The sequence below is a fragment of the Puma concolor genome, chromosome D1 (assembly GCF_028749965.1).
Source record: "Puma concolor isolate L17-30 chromosome D1, mPumCon1.1.hap2, whole genome shotgun sequence".
Taxonomy (NCBI): domain Eukaryota; kingdom Metazoa; phylum Chordata; class Mammalia; order Carnivora; family Felidae; genus Puma; species Puma concolor.
Genome location: NC_141676.1, coordinates 107,700,840 through 107,727,120, shown reverse-complemented (window position 1 = coordinate 107,727,120; position 26,281 = coordinate 107,700,840). Strand labels below are relative to the sequence as shown.

At 43.9% G+C, this 26,281-nt stretch overlaps 1 protein-coding gene across 4 annotated transcripts in view; it reads left to right on the top strand.

The window, feature by feature from the left end:
• The window catches only part of POU2AF2 (POU class 2 homeobox associating factor 2), a 494,391-nt gene that overhangs the window by 148,555 nt on the left and 319,555 nt on the right, over positions 1-26,281 (top strand). The window contains exon 1 of one of the 4 annotated variants that reach the window (XM_086679171.1): positions 2,818-2,916. The exons of the other annotated variants lie outside the window; for them this stretch is intronic. The gene's annotated coding sequence lies outside the window, so the exon portion shown is untranslated. Of the gene's footprint in view, positions 1-2,817; positions 2,917-26,281 lie in introns of those variants that run through there. 4 annotated transcript variants of the gene reach the window in all.

Here is a 26,281-nt window from a genome sequence, read left to right as displayed (position 1 = left end):
ATTTGAGATGTAGAAAAGTGCCAAACAGAGAATTTAAAATAAGGTAAATAATTATAACATGGCAGCTATTTTACTTTGGATGGTAGGGAAGTCTTCCTAGAGGAGGTAACCTGTGTGCTGAGATCTGACTCTGAATAAGAAGAGTAAATCCTATGAAGATCAGGGAGAAGAGAATTCCATACAGGGGAATAGTTCACGTAAAGGCCCTATATCAGGAATGAATGTTGCATGTTGGAGGAAAATGCCAGTTCTTGTAGCTGAAGCTTAGTGAGGGAGAGAGAGGTATAGGAAAGGCTGAGTTGGTGGAGGAAGATATTTGGGGCCTCATAGGTGAGTGTAAGATGCTTGATTTTTCTGAGTGCATTAGAAAGCCACTGGAGATTTTTCTTTTTCAGAATTATGTATCTGATCTATCTCTATCTGTCTATCTATCACCATAGAAAATACCTTGCTTTGTTTGCTGTTGCATACATGACATGTTACTCTAGATATCATTCTGCACCTTGCCTTTTTCGCTTGATAATATGCCATGGAAATCTAAGCCACTGGGGATTTTTAAGCAGGGAAATGACATGATATGATTTATATTTTTAAAAATATGTCTCTGGCAGCTAGGGGGGGAATGCATGATATGTGTCTTTGTTTCAGCTGCTATAACAAAACACAATAAACTGAATGGCTTAAGCAACAAACATTTATTTCACACATTTCTGGAGACTGGGAAGTCCAAGATAAAGGTGCTTGCAAATTTGGTGCCTGGTGAGAACCTGCTTCCTGGTTCACAGACAGTTCTTATTGTGTCCTCATATGGGGGAAAGGGCAAAGGAGCTCTCTGAGGTCCCTTTTATGAGGATACTAATCCTATGCATGAGGTCCCTGTCTCATGACCTAATCATTTTCCGTAGAGCCCCTATCTCCAAATGCCATCACGTTGGGGATTAGCTTTCAATGTGTGAATTTGGGGGACATAAACATTCAGTCCATTGCAGTATGAGAATAGCATTGTATGGAGTATTAAGAATGCAGAATGAGTGAGAGATGGGTCCCTGCCCTCACAGGGCTCATAGTCTGCCTTCTCAGCACGTTCAATCTCGGAGTCAGTATAATTGCCTGTGTACTGGCCCTTGGTCTCTCATGCTGAACTGTGGGATCTCTGGGGGCCAAGCCAGTGTCTTTCTTGTTCATCTGTGTGTCTCAAATATCTAACCAGGTGCCTGACACTATACAAGATGATCACTGAACTTTAGTTGGATGGGCAAATTAACAGGTCTAGGCAGTTTTATTAATAACTCACTTTGCTGTGGACAGCATGACTTTCTTCCCATGATTAGTCAGTATTTGTGATGGAATATCAGTGTGGATGTCTTAGAGAGACACCTTTATGTGACAACAAAATGAAAACCAATGATTAGAGAGTTTTGTATTATCTCTTTGGGATGATGGGCAGCATTCAGGATGGTGAAAAGCAGAGAAACTAATTCACATAAAATGACTAAGAATACTAAGGGCTATTGATGCTGGAGAAAACTTAGGGGAGGATGGCAGCTGCATTCAAGTACGTAAAAGACTGTCATATGGAAGACAGTGTACTTCTTTCATGTTACTTGAGGGAAAGAGGCGGGAGCGCAAGATACCTGTCTCAAATAACGAAAAACAATTTTCTGCAGCTACCCTGTAATAGAATCGGTTTTCTTGTGAGGCAATGAGCACCTTGTCCCCAGAGATATTCAAACAGAAATTAGATATTAATTTGTCAGGGATGCTGCAGAAGTGACCCCTGCATTTTATATAACGATAACAATAGCTACCATGTCTTTAGCTCTCAACCCTGCTCCAGACAGTCTGCCAGAGAGCTTTACAAATGTTATCTCATTTACTTTTCATAACAACTCTATGTGATAGGAGTTATCTATTTTGTAGATGCAGAACCTCAGGCTTAAAGAAGTAAAGTGATTTTTACAAGGGCACAGAATTAGGGAGTGGAAGACCCAGAATGCATCAAGGTCTCTCTGGCTCTAAACTCTTTGTCCTTTATCATCCAGGCTTAGGCATGCCTGGGAGGTTTCTAAACCGTGGCCTCTTTCTCAGTCCTCCCCAGGGTTAGGCCATAGCATTTCATTCCTCTCCATGACCAAGGATAAGTGGTGCTCAAGGAAAGGTAGGGACATTTACCAGCTACTGTTGGTGGGTGTTCAAGGCTAGATGCAGTGGGAAGAGCCCTTCTGTTTCTTCTCTCCATGAAGCTGGATGGAGAGAGTTCTGGGATGACTCTTCCTGAGAGAAGCTCTCGTCATTTCTCTAATGCTATGGTTTCCTCTAATCCTTTCTAATTCTTGTTTCCACAAGACAAGTCCCTAGGTTGGCATCTACCAGTACTGTCTGAGGGTGCCAGCACTGGGTCGATTGCCCGTAGAGACCTCACAGGAGAGATAGCTCGTCAATGGCAGGGTTCAGAGACTCCTGAGCCCCAGTCCAAAGTCATCCTGACCTTATTCCAGCACCCTCATCGTCTCCTGAATCCTCCGACAGTTGAGTTTCTTCCATACTAAGATTTTAATATTCTAATGCTCTTGGGGCCATAAGATAATTTCTGTTGAAGATTCAGAAAGGGGATGACGGTTATAGACTCAATGTTTGTGTTTCCCCCAAATTCATATGTTGAAGCCCTATTCCTCAATGCAATGGTATTTGGAGTTGGGGCCTTTAGAGGGTAATTAGGTTTAGATGAGGTCATGAGGGTAGAGTCCCCACGGTAGGATTTGTGTCCTTCTAAGAAGGAGAGATGAGACCTTTCTTGCTCTTTCTCATTTTGTAAAGAACACGGAAAGAAGGCATTGCCAACAAACCAGGAAGTGGTTTCCACCAGACACCAAATCTGCCAGCACTTCGATCTTAGATTTACCATTCTCCAGAACTGTGAGTGATAAATGTTTGTTGTATAAGCCGCCCACCCTATGATGTTTCGTTATAGCATCCCAGGCTGAAGACAGACAGGAAGTGGTTTTTGCTTTGGTTTGTTTGCATTTATGGAAGGGAATTGTTGGATGAAAGGACTTTTGTTTTTTGGCCTCTGTGGCGGAGAATGTAACATTTATGTCCACAAAGCCAAGGAGAAGTCATATTTGGATCTCTGATGAAGCAGCAATTCTGAAGCGCCTATCTAGTATTCATGCATGATTGACAACTTGGTGATGAAATCAGCATGGTACCCCTTCCTTTCCCATGCTGTCCAGAGCCCCACATGGACAGTGCTGTTCCCAGGGCAGCTCTGGTAGAAGCCCCAGCAGAGAAGTGCTTCACTTAGGAGTACTGGAGCAGATAATCCCTGCAGCCAATGAAAACCAAATAACTAGTTTCCCTCAGTCTAAAGAGGACCCTGCTCAGTGTATAACAGTGAAAATGCTACCCAGTCATGTACCTAAGGAGAAAGATGTATGGCTTTCCTAAAGGAGAGAGAACTCTTAGAAAGTAGGGACCCATGGATTGCCCTGTGAGATCAGGGAAGAGAGGTTGTAATCAATTTTTATGGAGTGGCTACTCAGTGTCAGGAGTTTTACAGGTTCAGACAACATAACACCCCATAACAACCCTGAGAGGGTGTGTTGTTCTTTACTCCAAAAGGTGAATGGGCGCAAACCATGTGTGAGGTTCCACTGAGGACACAGTTATAAGTGAAACCCACAGAGCCCCTACTTTCCAAAGGCTTACCTTCTTGAGAACATAGTAACAATGCTAATGTTTAATGAGTAATGGAGTACCAGTTCTATTTTATGTGCTTTGCACACACTATTTCATTTAATTATTCAAAACCTCACAAAGGAGGGAGTAATATCAGACCCCAGTTTGTGACTGGGGAAACTAAGGCACAGACAGGCAATTAACTTGCCCCCGTCATAATCTGGTCAGTGGCAGAACTGGTATTCTAATCTGACCCAAGGGGCCTGGCATCAGAGCTCGTGCTCATGACCTCATCCTTTACCACCTCTAGGATAGGAATATGCTCCAGAGGAAGAGGATGGAGCCCACATGGCCGGTGATTGGCCGAAGTGGGACTTGAACCCGGGTCTGTCTGACTTTAAAGCCCATGCTTTCTCATCAGGCCACTCACTGATGATGGTAGAAATCTGCACATCACTGTAATCATATGCCCTCCCTTCCTTCCCTCCTCCCTCCTTCCTTCCAACAAATGTGTATTGAGCTCCTTCCAATTATCAGGGACAGGACATTGCTAAAGACTACATTCCTGATGTAGATTAAAAGTCTCTTTAGACACTTTGTGTTTGGTTATCAAGGGTGGAGTATGCAGAAGACAAAAATGCATTCACTCCTCAGTGATTTAGTCAATCATGCATTCAGTAGGTTTGAAAACTTTTCTTGGACATTAGGAAAAGATGATTCTGTTTGCTCCCATCGCAGTTATTTTTAAGTTGACAGATGTTACTTTTCTTTCTTTTTCTATCTCTTGAATGTTTTGGAATGTGCACAAGTCAGCAAAACTTGGGTTTCTTTTCTTTTCTGTTCTATTCTCAGAGAGGTTTTACCCTGGAGGGCAGGGCCTGGCATTCTGGGGCTGGGATTTCCCCCTCAGTATGTGTTTCTTCAGCTGGTCCTGTCACTTCTGAGCACACAGCAGTGGTGTGCCCGGCCTGGTCCGAATCAAGTGTTGACTGTGTTTTCCCTCTTATCATGTTTCCCCTACAAGCAGACTAATAAATGGAGACAGTCTTTCAATCCCGCCTGGTAGGTGCACCGCGAAAGCAGGGACCTGGGGGGTGAAGGAAGTAAGAAGGCTGGTATTCCGCAAAGCGGTAGGCCTCACAGACACTCACACAGCTCTTCTGTGGACCTGACCATCGTGTAGAGGAGAAAAGCCACAGACACGGGAACACAGGAGAACATGGGCTCTGTTCCATATTCCCCACTCTCTCTCCTAGCCCTTCTGGGAAGATCTGGAACAGGCTGGGGAATCTCATCACAGACTCGCATTAACCTATTTGATGAACACAAAACAACAGCAGTCTGACAGCTGTTACCTATGACTTGTCAGCTCTGCTGCATATGTACACCTTGCTCAGGATGGCGGCAGATCTGGAAAGGCCTTCTGCTCTCCGTCTGTCATTGATGTGTGCCTGGCCTTTCTGAGGTCCTTCCCCTGTCTCTGGAAACCCACAAGGCCCCCGGAGTTGCTGTCTGTCGTAGCCATTTATTAGAGGTCCCATCATCTGCTCACAAACCCCACAGAGTTTTATTTTATAACTACAAGCGCTTTCCTTGACTCTGAGCCCTCAGGTCTCCCTCCAGCAAAGCATTTATGATATTTGTGTATCTCCAATCCAATTGAGTACATTTATCCAGTCTCATTAGGCTGCTGTTCTTTCGGTCACTGTTTGGGCTCCCAAAGACCAGTTAGTCTGTCCTCCTAAGTCACTGTTCAGGTCAAATCTCTGTCTGTCTGCACTGTCTCTCCCCTCCCTGGTTTGGGATGGGCAAAAGCCAATTCACAACTGCAGTAAAACCACAAAAAGGCAGGTCACATCCTAGGGCTGGTCAGGACTTGGTGACAGTGTGAATGTGGAACTTAAGGGGAGGGAGGAGTCAGAGATGGCAGCTCGAGTCGGATCCCAGGTGGCCTGGGAATGACGTTTCCATGCACACCCACAAAAGGGCAGACATGGGAGACATCGGTAAGAGGAAGAAGAGCTGGTTTACGAAACGGATACCTGTGACGTGGTAAGTTTAGGACATGATGAGTTTGAAATACGGGCCGGACATTCCAGTAGGACTGCAGGTCCGAGGTTTAGGAAGAGATCAGAACATACAGATTTGGGGTTCATCTGCACAGACATGATGGTGGTTGCTGTCAGATTTGGGCATCATTTGAGAGGAATCACTGAGAGAAGAGAGTCAAGTCCAGCTTGGACCAGCACCCCGTGGAGGAACGAGAGAAGATTGGAGAGGCTGGGGATGAGCCAGGGTCTCACCAGGTCACTGAAGACAGGGAGAGGAGAACTTCAGAACGTCTAGATCAACTGTAAAAATGGACATTTTGTTGCGAGGTAAGCAGAAGAACAAAAAAGGTATTAAAAAACCCACGTGAAAGAACCAACAACAAGAAAGCAGCTCTGGAACTCTTGTGGCCTTGGATGTCTCTATATGTACCCAGTGCAGGCCACAAACAGAGGGAGCCTGAAGCGTAACCACGCAGAAGGAGACAAACAGCGACACGAATCACACACACATCAACGGCGTGATGTGACGGTCCACATGCCTGGGACACAGCGGTGAAGAATGCCTTGTTCAAAAGAGCCACAGTTCACAGACGGGACCAGGAAGATGATCACACAGCAGGACCATTTACATCAGATATCTTTCTGACTGCATCGCTGAACGTGTTGATCACGCCTTCACTTCCTGATTTAAGGAACCCGAAATTTCTTGTCTGAGGGAGCCAATAATATATTATTATTTCTAAGTGCAATCTGAGTTGTCGGTCCTGTCATTTGTAATTGAATGACACCTCACTGATATGGCTTTTTATTTGGTCTTCCTGATTTTAATTCTCTGGCCTCCCTTCTACTACAAGGTCTCCGGTGTCTTCTTTCTAAACCATACATGTAACAATATCACTGCCTTGCTTAAACCCCGCTACAGGCTCCTCAGCAACTCCTGGATAAAGTCCAGACTTCCTTGGGTGTTATACAAAATCCGTTACCTGGTTTCAGATGACTTGTCTCTTGCCACTTCTCTTAGATGAGAATTTAAGTGACTGAACTCTTTCGTTTTGAAAAGTTCTATTTGGTTCTTTTCCAAACTCGTCTGTTTCATCATGCTGTTATCATCTTTCGTGTTACTAGCTTGTTTTAGCCTCTAGTTTATAATTTTGTGGGGTGAGCTTGTCTGCAGGAGGGATGTTTTTCTCTGGGTGTCCCACACATACCAGGTTGTAGACACTTCCTTCAGAATGGTCGTGTGTTAGCTTCTGCTAGCGTCTTGTGAACTCCAGTAGCCTAGGACCAGATTTTACGTTAATCTCTTTGCTTGGGGTTCTTGCACAATGGGGGTAATTATGTTTGACTGCATCTATTCATGAAGCACGAAGTTGGGGTTTCTTCCCTTGAGAACCATTCTTTTCTACCCATGTACTGTCTCAGACAGGCAGAAAATTTCCTTTTTTCTTCCCTGGCTTGTGGAGTAGAGGGTGGTGTTAGTTTCTCTTTCACAGTCAGGGTAGCCCTTTGAGGCTCTGGTTTTATGTAGGGGTTTCTGTTCAATCCTCCCCTGACCCCCATACTTGGGTGGGTCCGGACCACGTTTCCTGTTCCTTCATATGCATTAAAGCCTTAAACCTCAGGGTCTAGAGCCAGTATACTTGTCTGACACCCCCAGGGCTACAGCAACACCAGAGCTCTTTAATTCTCCATCTCTGGGTTCCTTCTTTATTTCTGGCATATGGAATTCCCTTGATTTCTTTTCCTGCTTCCTCCTCCTTCTCTTCTTCTCCTGCCCTTCCTCCTCTTCCTCCTTTTTCTTCTTACTTTGGAATTTTTCCTGGATTTTTGCATATTCATTTCAATTCATTTTGTTTCAATTCATTTGTAGCTAGAGGAGAGTCCTCTCATGTAAGTACTTTTTTTTCTTTTTTAAATCATATCCTACCTCTTTAGCCAGGTCATACTCCTCACCATTTTCCTTAACGTGTTACTTGCATTGTCCATTCATTCACTCACAAATACACGTGAATATTTTTTTAGTGTGTACTTTGTACCAGGCACTGTTCCAGGTGCTTGGAATGTAGCATTGAAAAGAATTAGAAAAATATTCCTGAGCTCATGAAGCTTACCTTCAGACAGGAGGAAACAGAAATGTGATGAACTAGAGCTCCATGGATGAGTATGAACAAGTATCAGAAACAAACAGTTGTATAAAATAGTAAGCTTCAAAATAATTTGTGCAGCGTGATATCCATTTTATAATGTTAAATATGTGTAACCCAGTATTATTTCTGGATACGTCATAGCCAGTAAACTAAAAGTATACAGAGGAAGGAGACCCACCATGTTTAGGAAGTGGTTGCCTCCAGAAGGAAGAGAGGACTATGCGAGATGCATCATCTACTTCTCTAATGTTTTGATTTCTTTTAAGCTTATTTATTTATTTTGAGAGAGAGAACACAAGTGTGGAAGGGCAGAGAGAGAGGAAGGGAGAGAATCGCAAGCAGGTTCTGTACTACCAGCGCAGAGCCTAATATGGGGCTCGAACTCATGAACCACGAGATCATGCCCTGAGCTGAAGTCGGACACTTAACCGACTGAGCCACCCAGGCACCCCTGTTTTGTTTTGATTTTAAAGATTTTAAGTAATCTCTACACCCAACGTGGGGCTCTAACTTACACCTTGGAGATGAAGAGTCATAGGCTGTACCAACTGAGCCAGCCAGGTGCCTCTCTAATGGTTTAAATATCTTTTAAAATGATATATGTGAAGTAAAAGTGACAAAACGTTAAGATTTAACAAAACTGGGTTGTGGTTACACATATGATTACTATAATAGGCTCTTCATTTTCTGTATGATTGAAATAGTTCATAATAAAATGACAAGGCTAAATGACTTTTAAAATGAGACTTAAAAAGAAGTCAATAGTAATAAGTGTAAGTAAATAAATTACATAGTGTGTTGGAAGGTGGTAAGTTATATGGAAAAAAGACAAAAGGTAGAGCAGGGTAAACGGTACAGGGAGGCGTGCGGGTGGCAGACAGGCTGAGAATCTGGAGTAGGGTAGCCAGCCTAGTGTTCACTGAGGAGGCATTTTTGAGGCAATTGTGAGAAGATCTTAGTGAAGAGATGACCTCTTGCCTGTCTTAGATATCATTTACTCTACTGAAACCAAGATGGTAGCCCCAGGAGAAGCTGGGTGGGCGTGTTACAGCCATGAACCGGGAGAACTCGGTGACAAAGATACGGAGACAGTCTAGAGTGCACGGCAGGTGGGTGTTGCTACCTTTCAGCAAGACAGGCCATGTGGGAAGACAATCAGGCTTGAGAGGTCTTCAGTCGTTGAAGGGAAGTAAGGTTTATCTTGTAATTAGGTCAAAAGGAAATTACCTAGGGAACAAGAAACTATATGTGGGACATATCTGCAACCATATTTTTCCAATAAATGCACAAGTTTATTTTTGTATGGATTATCCCCTGTGTAACGTGAGAACATAATAGCAAATAATGTCTGTAAAAGTAATTTGCACAGATCCAAGACCATATCATTTGAATAATTAGCCTTCAGCTACCTCTCGATCTAGGGATGCATTTTTTAGGACTTAGGCTTGAGGCCAGGATTACAGAGTGATAGCAGTTATGCCAGTTAATGTGGCTTTGATTTCCTGCATTCCACCCAGACCTCCTTCTCCATCAGACCACTCCCTACCTAGTTCTCTCTCTGAAGCCTCGTGGACTAGGTGCGACCCATCTCTGCATAGCAACTCTGAAGTGTTTGAGGACAGTTTCCGTAATTCCCCAAGTCTCTTCTCCCGGAGAAGGGGCACTCATTCTTCCAACCAGTCGTCATGTGAGCCATGGCATGTTGTTCAGAGACAAACCCCACCACCCCCACGGGTCACCTTCTTGCAAAGATATCCCATTGTGTCAATGTCTGTCTTAAATGCCAGATGTGCACAAAATGCACTGATCCCTACTGCTATTAATGCAGCCCAAGATTATGCGAATGTTTCAGTTAACGCCAGTGTATAGTTTTCACATGGACAGCTTACCATGTCTGCATGCTTATTCCAAACATCACCATTATCTGGGTCACATTTGCATCTTGTTTGCAGAAAAAAAACATGAAAGAATGTGTCAAGTGTTTCAGTTAAGTAAAATAAGCATTTATATCGTCCCCCAATCTACTGGAACCTTTTTCATAAAGCAGGTAGAACAGTTTTGTGAGTCTCCTTCCTAATAATCCATGCTGACGTCATGTAATAATCCTTGCTTTTCTAAAGGCTCACACACCACATATTTTAAAATCCATTTTAGAATTGGATTCAGATTGATGTCATATTTAATGATCTATAGTTTCAGGAATTTATTTATCCTCTATTTTTTGAATTCAGAAATACATTTTTCCCCAACTTTCACCACTGTGCGTTACCACTGGTGTAGAAGGAAGGACAATGCACTGGTGGCCAGGGACCGGTGGGTTCAGACCAGATTTGCTCCTAGCTAGCTGTGCAACCTTGAGCAAGTCACTTGACTCATTTGTAAAAATTAATGTTTGGGGCTGTAACCACTCTGAGTGCCTCTTGCTTACTTTTTAAAAATATGTTTATCCTTTTTGATAATAAATTACCTGTATCTTCTGATTCCAATGTATAGTCTTAGAGTAAATTGCTTCCCCTTGTTAAGAATACATGTGCCACACTGAAACATAGTTCAATAACCAGGTTGATTGGGCTCCTTTTGTTCTTTTTTAAAAAAAAAATATCTTTATTGAAATGTAATTCACTTACCATACAGTTCATCCATGGAAAGTGTACCATGCCATGATTGTCGGCATATTCACAGAATTGTACATCACCACAATCTAAGTTTAGGACATTTTCAACCCTTGTTTTTAAGTCACCTCGAGCAACAGCTTACCCTGTGGTCTGTACATGCTGGGGTAACAGACTAAGATCTGGGGCTCAGAACCCTCTTTCGATTGTTTTCCCCATTCCTAAATTGTATTTCCTCATTCAGAAGTATGGCTGGCACTTAGAACAGCATTGGCTTGCCTAGTATGAATGAAAGCCTTGGGAAATGCCTATATACCTCTTCATTGGCCCACCCACTAAATGCTTATTCACTGTGTTTTCCCCAAGGTGGTAGAAATTACATGACTCTTTCCGTAGCCTAAAGAAATGGACTCTTGGTACCACAGGGACCTTCCCCCATTCCTTAATCACCAAAACACACTTAAGTCTCTCAATTCATGAACAGTTATTTCTTGAACCTACCATGTACCAAGTTCTGGACATTCAAGGCTCTAGAGATACAGGAGTGAATAAGATAGCTATTGTGGCCCCTGTTGGAAGAGAGAATCAGGAAACAATGATTAAATTGATATAGTTTCAGATAGAGATAAGACTGTATATAGTCCCCATAACAGTTACAGGAGTAACAAAAACATCTGTTGAAAATTAAATTTGTAGAAGGCAAAGGGCCGATTACTTGATCCTCAAAAGTGGGAGTTCATGAAAGACTGGCCTCCTAATGGAGAAATCACCTGGGTCAGAAAAAAAAGTCTCAAGAGCTATATTCCCTCTAACAAACAAAGAAATGGAAGTGAAGAACCTGCCTGTGCACCAAATAGAACTGTCTAGCAGGGAACACGTATGGGCCATTCACTTGCTCTGGGTCCATAGAACAGAAGACTTGCCAGATAAAGTCTCTCACTGGGAGACTTTGAGTGCAGTAGGTAAGTCAAGTTCTAATGGGACACAAATGGAAGGCACACACGGGGATCCCTTGAGGAGAGACTTGAGTACAGGCATAGGTTTTGAAGGCAGGGGAGGGTGTGGGGAAACCGCCAGAGATAGCAGAAAGTATGGTGGCCTGGGGCTAGTCACAGAGGGATGCTCTTATTGCCCCCAGACTGAAGAAACGGGAGCCTTGAGGAGAGGGCTGCCCTACAGGAGATGTGACTGTTGCCCTCCCCAAGAAGAAGGGATTATATAACTTTCCTCCTCCCCCCGCCACAAGTTGGCACTTTTTTCCCAATGTTCTCTGATGGCTGAACTCAGCAGGAAGCAAGAGGGCAAGGGTGCTCTTTTGTGTCATCCTTGCAGATCAGTCTCCCAGGACACAGCAGGGTGGAGAAGGATAGAGAGCGGATTTGGAAGGGCAAAGGGAAGACATCCAGTCCGTGGTGGAAATGGGGGAAGTTACATCCTGGCCTCTCCCTTCTTCACGAACTCCCCTTCCTCCGCTACCCTCCAGTTCCTTAACGAGGTACTTGGTGTGTTAGGGAAGGAAAAGCAAGGGCAACAAAGGTCTGGAACCTGATACTCAAAGATTCAAAATCTCTGAGTCCCTTATCATGTATAAGACACTTAACTTCTCTGAATCTGTGGCCTTTGTGTACAGGTTAAGAGCATGGGCTCTGGAGTCAGACTACTTGAGTTCAGATCTTGCCTCTGCAACTTATCGTGTAATACTCTTTTCATTTGTCATTTGCTTCCATTTTAGAACACAGTGCTTGAAGGTACTGAGTACTACAGATGGGCATTTCTGTCTGTCGATGGGGATTATCTTACCTGGATGGGAATTACTCTTATGGGAGTCAAACAAGACGATGCACACAAAAGGACGTCGAAGATGATAGAGCACCACATAACAGCACTGGAGCCATGACTTCCCCTTGTCCTTCTTCTATCCTCCTTTGTTCCTTCTTTCTTTCATATCCATTGAGCAAATACTTATGGAGTCAGACACCGTCCTGGGTACGGAAGAACCAGTGGGAAACAAGGTCGTTGTGATCCCCAAGCACACATCCAGTGGGGCGTGTGGGTGATAAGCGCACAATGAAATCAATGAGCAGGGTGATGTCAGATGGTGGCAGGTGCATTCAAGAAAGTAGAACAGGTTGGGGCGCCTGGGTGGCTCAGTCGGTTGGGCGGCCGACTTCAGCTCAGGTCATGATCTCGCGGTCTGTGAGTTCGAGCCCCGCGTCGGGCTCTGTGCTGACAGCTCAGAGCCTGGAGCCTGTTTCGGATTCTGTGTCTCCCTCTCTCTGACCCTCCCTCGTTCACGCTCTGTCTCTGTCTCAAAAAAATAAATAAACGTTAAAAAAAAAAAAAGAAAGTAGAACAGGCACTTATGTTAGGGAGTAAGAGTGGGCATTTGGGTAAGGAAACTACGTAGTGTGTTCAGGAAGGTCTGCCTAGAGGGGGAATTTGAGCTGAGACGTGAACGACAAGGAATATTCTGGCTTTGGGAAGACTGTGGCGTGAGGTGATGGAAGGGTCTAGGCTGAGGGAACACAAGTACAAAGTCTCTAACCCAGGAGCAAGCTTGGTGTACTCGAGGGATGAGAAGAAGGCCAGAGTGTTTGGAGCCCGGTAGGAGATGAGGCTGGAGAGGTGGACAGGAGTTGCAGTTGTAAGGCAGGAAGTAAAGGCACATCATGATGTGAATCTGTTTCTTCATCTTGCTTAGACACTGTCAAGGTGGGTGTGAGGATTCAGATGGCACAAGGAAGACATCTAGCATTGTTCTGAGAAGAGGGCCGGCCCTGAGGGCTAAGATACAGGGGTAATGCTTCCCAAGAAGGGGTACTGCCGCTGAGCTTGAGCCAGGGAAGATGACCTATGCAGAAAGCCAGAGGCAGGGTGTTCTCAGCCAGAGGTGGGGCCACTTGGATGCAGAGGAGGAGATGCACAGAAAACGTTTGCAGAACAGAAAGAGAAATAATCCAGGCATTAACGCCGAGGGTGGGTGCTTAGAGTTGGTTCTCAGATCCAGGGAACATGTTTGCAGGGCTGAGTGTGAGAGCCATGCCCTCGCCCTGTCTTCCATTGCGTGATGTGCCCATGGGCGGAGTGGCCACCAGGTTAGGCTGTGGGACAGAGCCCAGTTATGTGCCCACTGGGGAGTCAAGAGACTTCTCTCACACCCTCAGTTGATTCCAAGAGGGTACCAGTCACCTTCCAGAAAAGGAAAAATCATCATACTTTCAAAGTAAATGAGAACTGGGACACCTGGGTGGCTCAGTACGTTAAGCGACCTACTCTTGATTTCAGTTCAGGTCGTGATCCCAGGGTTGTTAGTTCGAGCCCTGCGTCGGGCTCTATGCTGAGTGTAGCGCCTGCTTAGGATTCTCTATCTTCCTCTCTCTCTCTCTGCCCCTCTCCTGCTCATGCTCTAAATAAATAAATAAATAAACAAACAAACAAACAATAATTAAAAACAAAATAAATGAGGATATTAGCTAGTGTCATATGGTGGAAAGAGCTCTGGAATTTGAACCGAGTTATGCCCCTCTATTTATCCTTTTAACCTTTTGCAAACCACTTAATTTCTCTTAAGTCACTGTTTCCTCATTTGTAAAATGGAGACATCACCTACTCCCCAGGGCCAGTGGAAGAATTCAGTGACATAGTGTATAAAAAGCTTTATTTCCATTCCCTCCGTCTCCACCCCTGTGTGGCCTCTACAGCCTATAAGTAGATTCCGAAGCTTGTTGGATATCCCGTGATTGTCAGTCAAAGAAGCGATGCCAGAGAAAGCGGCCGAAGAGCAGGTTTCCTCTGGGTTAAACCCTGCCAGCAAAATTAACTCCTCAGACTGGTTTCCTTCCTGCTCGGTCAGATATCCAGAAGCGACGTGCTTATTCTCCAAGGCAACAGCAGATGCTTATATCAACACAGGGGAGAGGCTCAGACATTTAAAAATAGAAAACAAGGTCAAAAACGCTCAATTTGGCCAGTAAACACTGACCTCTCACAAACATTTTTAAAACCCCAAGTACAGATCCGGCGCATTTTCATACACTCTGCTTCAGCTTCTTGAGATGCACTTAGATTCTCCCGAGTGGCCAGGCCGAGCGCCCCCCCCCCCCCCCAAGAACTTACAGGACGATAGGATCTGTGATCTGTCTTCATGCAGGAAATATTCTATGCATTTAGATAGAATATTTTTTAGTCTGTTAGCCTCTATTTGAATATTTGAGTGGATTCTTGCTGCACAGGATGTTTCATTCCGACTCCAGCTCAGTGGGTTGCTAAGGTGAACGCGTTGATGATTAATTCTGTTCATAAACACACTGGAAAGAAGGCGGAGGTGCAGGGGGGGTGGGGGGGAGAAGGCCCTGGTGTATATCGGCATTTTAAATGCTGTGAATTGGATTCAATTTAATTATTTCCTCCCCACGGCTTTAAATTGAAGGGCTTCAAAATCAGGAGTTACTGCTCATACACTTAATTATTTTCCCCTGGTAAAAGAGAATGGACTCTGAAATAAAAGGGCTCCAAAGCAGAGGCAGTGCAAGGGCAGGGAGCAGCCGGAGCCCCGGGTTCTCCCTACCTGCTCAAGTCTTCCTCGGTGCCTCTGACTCTTCATTACTAAAAATAGGGCCAGCCACCTCCAAAACCTTTTCCAGTTGCGGCACCAGTATTTGGAGATTTTGACTCTCTCCCAGTACCATAAATCCTGCGGCGCCCTCGAGTGCTGGAAGGACAAGGTGATCTGGTGTGTGATCTGGGGGAACAGAAGGCACCTCCCCCCTGAGCCGCATATCCCTACCTGCACAGCCAGAATCATTGTACACACATGCCCCCGGCCACCTCTCGGAACCGTCGCGAGGATGGAAAACCAAAATCAGGTGATGAATGCAGAACAGCTACCCTGAGCACTCCAGAGAGGTTGGGATGTTGAGAGTCTCCGGAGGGGAGCGTGAGGCGAGGGCCGAGGGCGGAGGTGGGGAGGGTAACGGGTGAGTTCACAAGGACATCGGGCAAAATGGCAAATGCTGCTCTCTGTCTGCGGGGGGCGGCAAGGGCTCAGTGGAAGCGGCCGCCAGAGACTGACCCGTTGTCACAGCATCACCTGGTGTGACCATCTGGGCTCGGCCCAGAGCACAGCGGTCTTGGCCCCACATTGTTGTGCCTGGAGGTGGCACGGGGAGGCTGCGTGGACACATCGTCCTCGCCACCCTGCCAGCCACACAGAACACAGGATTCAAGGTAGCTTCCACATGAAGATGTGAGTGGTTCCCCAAGCTCTACAAACATGTCGGACACCTGTAGTCTGTCCTCAGGGTCCGGTCATACTTTGTTAGGCTTCCGCCTCTGTTTCATCTTCTCCCTGGCCCCGAGGTGTATACAGGTGAACCTCAAAGGCACGCTGGGGCCACAAAATCTCAGGAGATCAAGGAGAAAGGTGAAGGATGTTTGCAAAGAGGAGCAGGTTTTCATTTCTTCCAGTCATTCCCCATCTTTTCTTCTCCTCATTTACTTTGAAAGTATGATGACTCATTCTTTTCTGGATGGTGACTGCTGCCTTCTGGGAATCAACTGAGGGTATGAGAGAAGCCAAGAAATTTCTCTTGGGCACCTGACTGGGCTCTGTCCCACAGCCTAAGAGTTCTGTGCTATGTACATTCGTGGTTGTTTTTTTTTTTTTTTTTTTATGCTTTAATATGGGGATACTGTTTCCTCTGGATGGTATTCTTGTAAGCGGGAGTAGGAGGCTCCACGGTAAGGGTAATCAGCCTTATTCTCTTGGGTCTGGACCACTGGGGTTCTAGACTAGCTTGAGAGCTCTCTCCAGGGCAGCACTGAGACCTAACTTCCTTCCTCACAGGGAAATTATCTTTCTCTGCTCACTCTGGATATGGGGATGTTGTCTTTTGTGGAAGTGATGAGTCCCTTGTCCTCTCTGATCCATCTTTCCACCCCAATGTCGGCCACTTTCCTGAATGACAGTCTCATCTGTCATCGGGCAGGACGCTGGGTGGCAAGAATAAAAACTCAGGTGCTGACCATTTTCTATCCTTTGTCCATCATCATCATCATTGCTGCAGACACTATTGGTTACCCAGTCAGCCTGAATTCCCTGTTTCTTCTTTGCCAGCAGAGCCCTGATTTTGTCCTGCTGTCTCTCCTCCTCTGTATAGCCATACGCCTGGGGAAGATGGTCCTATCTCTAGCTCAAAGATAACTTCTGAGTAGTCATATTCCATTCTTGCTGTCAGTGATCATTTTAGGCACAGATTGTGACCTAATCCTGGCCAATAAGATATGCGGTAGGGGGGGGCGCCTGGGTGGCTCAGTCGGTTAAGCGGCCGACTTCGGCTCAGGTCACGATCTCACGGTCCGTGAGTTCAAGCCCTGCGTCAGGCTCTGTGCTGACAGCTCAGAGCCTGGAGCCTGTTTCAGATTCTGTGTCTCCCTCTCTCTGCCCCTCCCCCGTTCATGCTCTGTCTCTCTCTGTCTCAAAAATAAATAAACGTTAAAAAAAAATTTTTTTTTAAAAAATAAAAAAAAAGATATGCGGTAGGGGTACTTCTGGGAAAAGTTTTCCTTGTTTTTCTGTTGGGCTTTGTGATATCTGCATGTGCTCTCTGGAACTGCAACAGCCGTCTTTGACCAGCAAGAGAGCTTCCCCAAGGGCAATGCTGCTGTGCTGAGGATGGCAGAATAGAAGGCTAAAAAGCACTTGGTCCTCTGGGTGGTATTCAAGCCCTTGAAATAACGAACCCTGAAGCCACACTACCTTGGGATTTCTGATTTCTAAAGTTAGGCAAGTGAGGGATCCCCTTTATTTGTGGCCAAAGGAATTGGATTTATACAGAAATTGGCCTGCAACAACAGGGAAATGGGGGAATGTGGGATCAGCTGCTCACCTGGCCAAAGGGACTTGAGTAGATCATGGCATAGAGTTAATTATGAGTGAATTATCAGCCATGGTCATCTGAAATGGAGTGTCCTGTGAAGGCAAGGCTTGGGGGCACCAAGTAACAGCTGCTATACAGTTTTATAGAAAGCTCGAAAAAATCATGTTCTATGGACACGATGCTTCTGTTTGAACTGGACATCTGTAACAGGGAGAATATCAAGCTCAAATTTCTGATTCAGGCACAGGCTGAAAATCGGGAATTATCTAATTATGTAAGGTTGAAAGACTAGAACCAAACACCAAGTTTGCTCCTGCAGATTGCTGAATTACAGAGTAGTTAATATCACTTCTTTACTGAGTGTCCTATGTGAAAGTGAGGGCATGTATCAGAAAGAGGTGAGCCCTCAGCAAAAATAGATACCTATGGGAAGAGCTGGATGATGTATTAGTCTGGGTTGAGAGAGTCTCTCTGTGTATATACAGAAAGAGAGACAAAGACAGAGAGAAACAGAGAGAGAGAGAGAGAGAGATTAAGAAAGACTGATTATAAGGGATTGGCTCACACAATTATGGAGGCTAAGAAGTCCTGAGATCTGCAGTCAGCAAGTTGGAGGCCCAGTACCACCAAAAGTGTAAGTTCTAGTCTGGCTGAGGAAGGAGAAGACCAATGTCCTAACTCAAAGACAGGCAGAGAGAGTGAATTCTGCCTTACTCTCTTACCAAAGGAAAAAAAAAGGCCCCTTTGTTCTATTCATGCCTTCAGTGGATCCGATGAGGCTCACACACATTAGGGAGGGCAATCTGCTCCACTCTGTCTACTGATTCAAATGTTAATGTTGTCCAGAAACACTCCCGCAGACACACCACAGAATAGTGTCTGAACAGATATCTGGGCATCCTATGGTCCAGTCCAGATGACACATCAAATTATCCATCACAGATGGTTTAGAGTCCTCTAAGCCCTCAATTTCCCCTGAACCTTCTTTGCTCTGCATGCAGAGCAGCCCTTTCCCCCATCGATGAAGCCATTTTTCCTAGTAAAAGCATCACAATGACTGACTAAGGAGACAATTCCCCTCTTTCTCAGCTGTACCCATGTCCCCAAACCCTGCCAGCTTCTTTAGAGTCCTATCCCAGAGTGTATCACCCCCAATTACAAAACTAAGCCCAGGAGATTATTTTCATGCCAAATCGAATTATGAAGAGTTTGCTAATTATTTCAGCAAGATCTAGCAAAGGTCAGCAGGAGAGAATTCTGAACAGACAAGATCAAGGAGAGAGGAACATAATTCTAAACACGACTGAATTTGTTAATACGCGTGAACCAACCAGAGATTCTGAATTCAATGTGTTGGTTCAGTATATTCTGCCTATTTGCTTAACTGCATAAAACCTAGATACAGTAACGGGCCATGCTAAATGAAAATAAGTTGCCAGAACTTCATCATTATAATGGAGAAGAGAGAATTCGAAGACAGGGCGATGACAGTATTAGGATGGATTTGTCCAGTAAGGTTCACAAACCCACACCTTTAACTGCATGTCCCCTGAGAGGGCCCCCAAGACACTCCCCGCACAAGCGCTTAGGGGAGCACTTTTACCTTTTCAGGCAATGTAGTGACTGATCTCTGTGGACCCAGGATGCTAGCTTCTGTCTTCCCTGTCATGTTTGAAGTGGTTAAATACTGAACCTTAACTGGGAAGATAGATAGCAATCAGTTTAGAGAGATTACAGACTGCTGTAGCCACTGTGGGAAAAGAGGACAAGAAATGATCAGAGCTATGTGGAATATTAGAATTATTAGAAATAACGTAGTAACGCCAGGGGCCTGGATGATGTTGGGAAATATGAATGTTAGTGGTGCCAATGCCCCTGGTCTCGTGTGCATGCGTGTGTGCGTGTGTGTGTGTGTGAGTGTGTGTGTGTATGCTTTCCTAAGAGCAGCCAGCAACCTAGTTACCGGAGCTGAGAATGAGAGTGGTTACATTGATCTGTGGTTGGTACTTTTTCAAATATGTGTAAGAAAATGACAAGAGGGTAAAGGAGTTATTGGCATGGAAAGGGTTCAGGTGTTCAGTCATGGGGAATAGGCTGGACAAGGCAAGGAAGACTGGGGAGAGGGCTGTCAGGAGGAAGTAGGATTAAAGGATTCCACATCTCGATGAGGCTGAAAATAGAAGATTAGGTGAGATAAGGGAATCGCAGAGACTGACTAGCTATTTATCAAGCCTGTTTTTTTTGTTTTTTTTGTTTTTTTTTTTTTTTCCGACTAGACCACAGATTATTTTCCCTTGTCTTTCTTGTGAACATGTGTCTGAGTTCTGGCTAGTGGTCTGTGGGGCACCAATTCTAGGCCTGATCCATAAAAACTTCCTCGTGCAATCCACCATTGGCTTTCCTCTCTTTATCAGCCTTGGAAGCCACAAGGTGAAGATGTTAGAGGCATAGATGGAAGGAACCTGCATCCTTGAATTGCTGCTTGGATGAGAGCCGCCTACTAATCAGCGGCACCCACTGGGGACTTTAAGAGGGTCAGAAATTAATTTCTATTGTCATAAGATGCTGACATTTTGTGTTTTATCTGCTACAGCAGCTAGTGTTCCCTAACTGGTATAGCTGTGTTTTAAAAAAATGGAGGGAAAATTGTGACTCTCAGTTAGGATATTCTGGAGGTGACAGCCAGTTGATAATAAGGACTGTGGAGTAGTCATGTACCTGAAGTGGAGAGGAGATGGATGTCAATGGAAGGAAGAGATTAAAAACACAGGCAGTTGAGTGTTGGATGTCAACATAGATATTAATGTTGTCCAAGATGATGACAGGATCAGTGGAGAAGAGTAGACTGTGAATTAGAATAATCTGATATCAGCTAGTACTTACTGGGTGCTGAGCATTTTGCCTTTAATCTTTATAACCACCAAATGTGGTTGGTATGACTATTACCCTATCTCATGAACAGGGCACCTAAGCCTTCAAGGGATTGAACTTGAATTCAGTCTATTTGGCTTCAAATCCATGTGCTTAAGTATTATATTAAAATTTACCTGAACCATATGAATTTAAACAGCAAAAAAAATTCACCTATGTCATAGATCAAAAGGTTTCAAATAATTAGAACAAAAATCTCAGTCAAATATTAATGTCAGGATTCCTAAACAAGGTGCATAGATTAATTTCTCTGCATCTATTGGTGCAGACCCCAGAGTCTAGGCCACAGTAGTCTCTGATGGTTCCCTTTATGCTATCGTTGAGTCTCTTCAGAATTTTACGAAAGACTCTTCATTGAATTTCTTTCAGTGACCGCATCATCTAATCAACTGAGCCTCACTATACTAAGGACTAAGCAGGGTCAGAGAGGCGAAGTGACTTACACCAAGCCCCGATCAACCAAGTCAGGTCTTCCGATCCCAGCCCTGTGCTTTTTCCCCTATGTGAGTTAGATCAGAGATCAGAGGTTCCCCCCCACACACACCTTTTTTTTTTAAGTCTATGGAAGTTTTTCTTAAAATAAAAATGTGTTTGGAAAACTAGCATATACAATGGATAGAAACAATTGTGTATTCTCCTCTGTACTTGTTTGTGTGCCCATAATATTTCCTAATAGTAAAAACTACTCTGCTTGGATGAACAAGGGTAGGACAGGTGCCCCCTTTTTCCTTCCTTCTTCCTACAGCAACCCCAGAGACACTTCCCGACTTCAAAACCTCCCTCTGCAGACCACAGGTGACAGTAAGTGTAGCTTTTAGTTCTCTAGTGACCAATGCAAAGAAGGAAGCATGACTGTTTGCAGGAGTGATAGAATCAATGTGGTAAAACCAATCCATTGATTAAGAGAAGCAAAATAGGTTATTCCAAATATACTGAATACTAATCCTCTAGAAATATATATGTGTATATATGTATAGATAGATATATCCTCTAGAAATTTATATGTATACATATATGTATATATATGTATATATATGAATGTGTATATATATATGTATGTATATATATGTATACATATATATTTCTAGAGGATATATATATCTATATATACATATATCGCTGTTTCTAGAGGATTAGTATATATATAAATATATACATATATATTTCTAGAGGAAATTTTTATATAAATAAGTAAATACACATACATAATGTATATATAGAATATTTATTTATTTTTAACCCAGAAGCCATAAATGGTATTTAAAGTGTGTATACCAAAGAAAATATTTCATATATAAGACTGTCAAGAACATCATTGTTCTCACTAACTCCTAAAAGGGAATTATGTATATACGTACCAAATGTAGGATGGGTAAATAAATTGTGGCACTTTGAGACATGGGAATAACATATAACCGTGAAAATAAACAAACTACAGGTACATTCGGGAACATGAATGAATCTTACATAATATCGATATATATAATGTGTATAAAACAGTATGTGTGTGGGGAGCCTGGGTGGCTTAGTCGGTTAAGTGTCCAACTTTGGCTCAGGTCATGATCTCATGGTTTGTGAGTTCGAGCCCCACATCAGGCTCTGTGCCAATAGTTTAGAGCCTGGAGCCTGCTTCGGATCCTGTGTCTCCTCTCTCTACCCCTCCACTATTCGCACTCTTTCTCTCTCTCTCTTTCTCTCTCCCTCCCTCCCTCCCTCAAAAATAAATAAACATTAAAAAATTTTTAAAACAGTATGTGTGTTTAGAAAACTGTATTGCCAAGGAAGCATACGTAAGTTCAAAACTATAAAGGAAAGCAAAAAAGTGATTATAATGAGTTAAGATACTAGTTACCTTCCAGGGGCAGAGAGAGTATTAAGGAGGGAAGAGAGGGGTGCTTGGCTTGGATGGGGCTTCACAAGATTGTTCATTTGCCAAACTCTGTTATTTTATACACTTTTCAGAAATTATTCACCACAATTAAATTGTTTCGAGTGGTGTGCACCCACACACAGGCCCGTGCATGCACACACACCCCGATTCCCAAGGAGAGAAATCTTTGGTGGATTTCCCTGCAAAAGATGCACTGTAATGAATAGCAAATACTCATCAATATCACCTTCGTATTAAACATAGCCATGTTCTTCTTCAAGACTTCTTTTTACAGTGGTTCTGCTGGCACCACACCAAAGCTTGCTCTGCTGGCTTGTTTGCTTTAAGCTAAGATTAAATTCCACAGAACCTAGAGGAAATCTGGGTTGCCAGATTAATTCTCTTTAGGAATTACCTCTTTTACCAGAGGTTTGCAAGGATTTTCTGACAGTGAGTTCAAGATGGTCTCTCTCAACAGGTTGCTGGGATGGGCCTGTTCTCAACTGCTAGGCATGAGAGAGGGTCATCTCCCTACACTGGGAACTGAAGCATCATGACAAACAAACAAACAAAAACAAAAAACATCTGCCTGAATGGAAGGCCATTTCCAGTTTTTATTGAAGAGAGCTGGAAAGTCCCTGCAACCAGGGCCAAGATTTCACTTGGAAAGTAACTTGGAGTCTGTGGCAATTCATAGAAAAATGGGAAGTTGAGATGCTACAGTTCTTTGTCATGAGGCATGGCTATGGTTATTTGAGCCTAGACAAAAACACCCATACAAGGTCTGGGTTTGGTAAATTTAGCTCCTTGGAATACTACTCTTCAAGACGAAATAGATGTGGACTGTCCATCTAGATACATCAGTGCAGCTAATTGCTCTGGGGTTATTGGCTCTGTTAAGAATCTTCCTAAAATAACTTCAGTTTTAGCACAGTAGAGCCAAAGCCTGTCTTAATGGTGATAATAAAAATGGGTATTTAATGTCTGTGAAAACCACTGGTAGTTCATAATGATAAAGCCATGTCATTGGCATGTAAGAGAACTCTTAACTTTGTTTTTTGCTGCGTACATATGGGCATATATGGGCATCTAGCTCATCCCCCCTCCTCCCAAATCAAGTTGTTAATGGACACATTAAAAAGAAGGGGGAGGAGCACCTGAGTGGCTCAGTTGGTTAAGTGTCTGACTTCAACTCAGGTCACGATCTCATAGTTCATGAATGCAAGCCCCTCAATGGACTCTCTGCTGTCAGCATAGAGCCCACTTTGGATTCCCCCCCTGTGACTCTCCCCCACTTATTCTCTCTCTCTCTCTCTCTCTCTCTCCCTCTCTCTCTCTCAAAAACAACAACAAAAACACTTCAAAAAAGTTAAAAAAAATAAAAATAAAGGGGAACCACAGCATATCTTTCTTTTATCCCGTTAAGAATTATCTGATCTATCAAATGAATTTTCCTTCCATTTCTTAGTCTCAAGGTTGTAGACTGGTGTAACTTTATTACACATGTCAGCAACTGGGAGTATTAACAGCCAATAGTGTGTGGTGAATACACACAGTTTAGTCCATAACCGAATCTTACATACAGAGTCAAAGGCTATTGAAACATCTCTCCACACAGAGTGCTCACTGCATAGTATCTCAGGCCTCAGCGGTGATAGACACACCCACAGTCATCTTCCTAAAGATCATGGCCCTAGGCCTTCTGCACTTCTAAGACATCTTCTTCATCTAGGATCACCAGGAACTTTTCTCTGAATTCCTTGGTTTCTTTTACTTCTAAATACTCTTTTCTCATCTGTCTACCCTGCTGTTTCCAATGAAGCCAATTCTGCCTGTGCCAAACATTGGGAAGGGTCAGGAAGCCAAAACTGGGCAAGAGCCCCTGCTTCCAGTATTCACCCACATGTTTTCCTGCATCTCTTTGAACTGTAGCACCCAGGTCTCAGTACCCTGAGGGTTTGAGTTTTTGGCCTGTATTTTATTTAGTTCCTGGCATCTACCTTAGGCCCTCCTTGTCATCACTGGTATAGATTCACTTCTCTGGCTTTCCAACCCATGGCCTCCCACTCAATGTTTGCACTTCCTCCTTGTCTTGACATTTGCCCTGTGCTCCTGTGGCCAGTCTGGACCCTGCAGTTACCCACATCGGCCAGGCCACACCCACCTACCCATCACCACACCATACATCTAGGGCAGCACCTATCACTGGGTTGGAAATATTTGGTCTCTGTAATTTTAATAGACCATGAACTTCCGGGGGCAGGAATAATCATATTTATCTTTGATTTTTCTAGCACAATTCATGGTACATAGGACCAAACTCATTTTGTAAACCGTCCTGATCTCTTTGGGAAGAGGGCATGAAGTAGTTCGTTTACACTCTGGTAGTTTACTTACCAATTGGCAGAGAAGGTTATTTGGGTTGTTGTTTTATTCAGTTATTAATATGAAGTGTTTATATAGAAAGCACCATAAGTATAATACAGGAAAATATATCTATCTTTTTGTATTGTAAAAATGAATCATCATTTTCTCTTGACTCCAATCCCAACTGGGCTAAAGAAGGAAAACAGAATGAAACAAAGTCCTGTATATGTGTGTGTGGGAGGAGGGATGGTCTGTGCACTAAGAGTGTGATCTCCCTAACATTTGCCCTTGAGGCCCCTCCCCTGGCCCCAGCCCCTGTCCATAACCCCCCACCCCCAGTCTTTTATCATCAGCCTCCAGCCATCTTCTCCTCAAGCCAGAGGAGACTCAACCTTTAGGTGGGAGACTGGAGAAGATGACCTGGAAGGATCATCCCCACCAGGAGGTCTTATAATTCCATGAATAAGTTATTTTTGTCTGATTTTCTGGAGGAACATAAAACTACTGTCCTCCTTTTCAACAGACATTGATAATAAAGGCTTTTGGTGTTTAGGTTAACACGTTTCCTAGAAATATCTTGTTTTCAAAAGCTACTGTGTCTGAAAGAGCTACCACATATGAAGCCTCTTGTATTGCAATAGTGCCTTTGAGGGGTGCCTGGGTGGCTAGTCGGTTAAGCTTCCGACTTCAGCTCAGGTCACAATCTCATGGTTTGTGGGTTCGAGCCCCACATCGGGCTCTGTGCTGACAGCTCAGAGCCTGGAGACTGCTTTGGATCCTGTGTCTCCCTCTCTCTGCCTCTGCTTCTCCCCCACTTGTGCTTTCTCTCTCTCTCTCTCGGAAATGAATACACATTAAACAATTTTTAATAAAAGAAAAGAAAATAGTGCCTTTCAAACAACAACAGCAAAGCTGAAGAGTTTAGAGTATGTGTGCAGCAATTTGACTCTTTAATCATTATAAGTGACTCACTAGTCATTAGCCTTCTGTCTAGATGATGAGACTTTCGGGATAAGGGTGTGGTGAGAGGGAATTTGAAATTCTCTGTCTTGTTTGCTTTTCTGTGTGCTGTTCTCAGTAGTCAGTGCACTATTTGGCACCGGGGGGGGGGGGGCACCACACACCCCTTTGTTGGATAAGTGTATGTGTTTTAACTTCAGGTGTAACATCCCTAATTAGTCACCTAAGGAATCATTCCTGCTTACATGATTTTTAAAAAAATTATTTTAACGTTTTTATTTATTTTTGAGACACAGAGAGACAGAGCATGAGCAGGGGAGGGGCAGAGAGAGAGGGAGACACAGAATGTGAAGCAGGCTCCAGGCTCCGAGCTGTCAGCACAGAGCCTGACGCGGGGCTCGAACTTACGGACTGTGAGATCGTGACCTGAGCCGAAGTCGGACGCCCAACCGACTGAGCCACCCAGGAGCCCCTCCTACTTACATGATTTAACGAATCAGTGTTGGTTATATGAACAGGGACTATTCTAGGAAATGCCAGCCAATAACATAATTATCACACAGGGACAGCGGCCCAAGGATAAGACTGTCCTTATGAGAAAAACACCTTCTGAACCCAAACTAGGGACATGAGTTAATATGGAATTTTTGAGTTGCTTTCATACGCAAGATGAAACTTGCACCCTCTTCCTACTCCGGCACATAAAAATGTACTTATCTGTCTCCTACACCACCTGTCATCCCTGCTGTTACAATAGAGGACCCGTCCCCTCTTCCTATCAAATTCT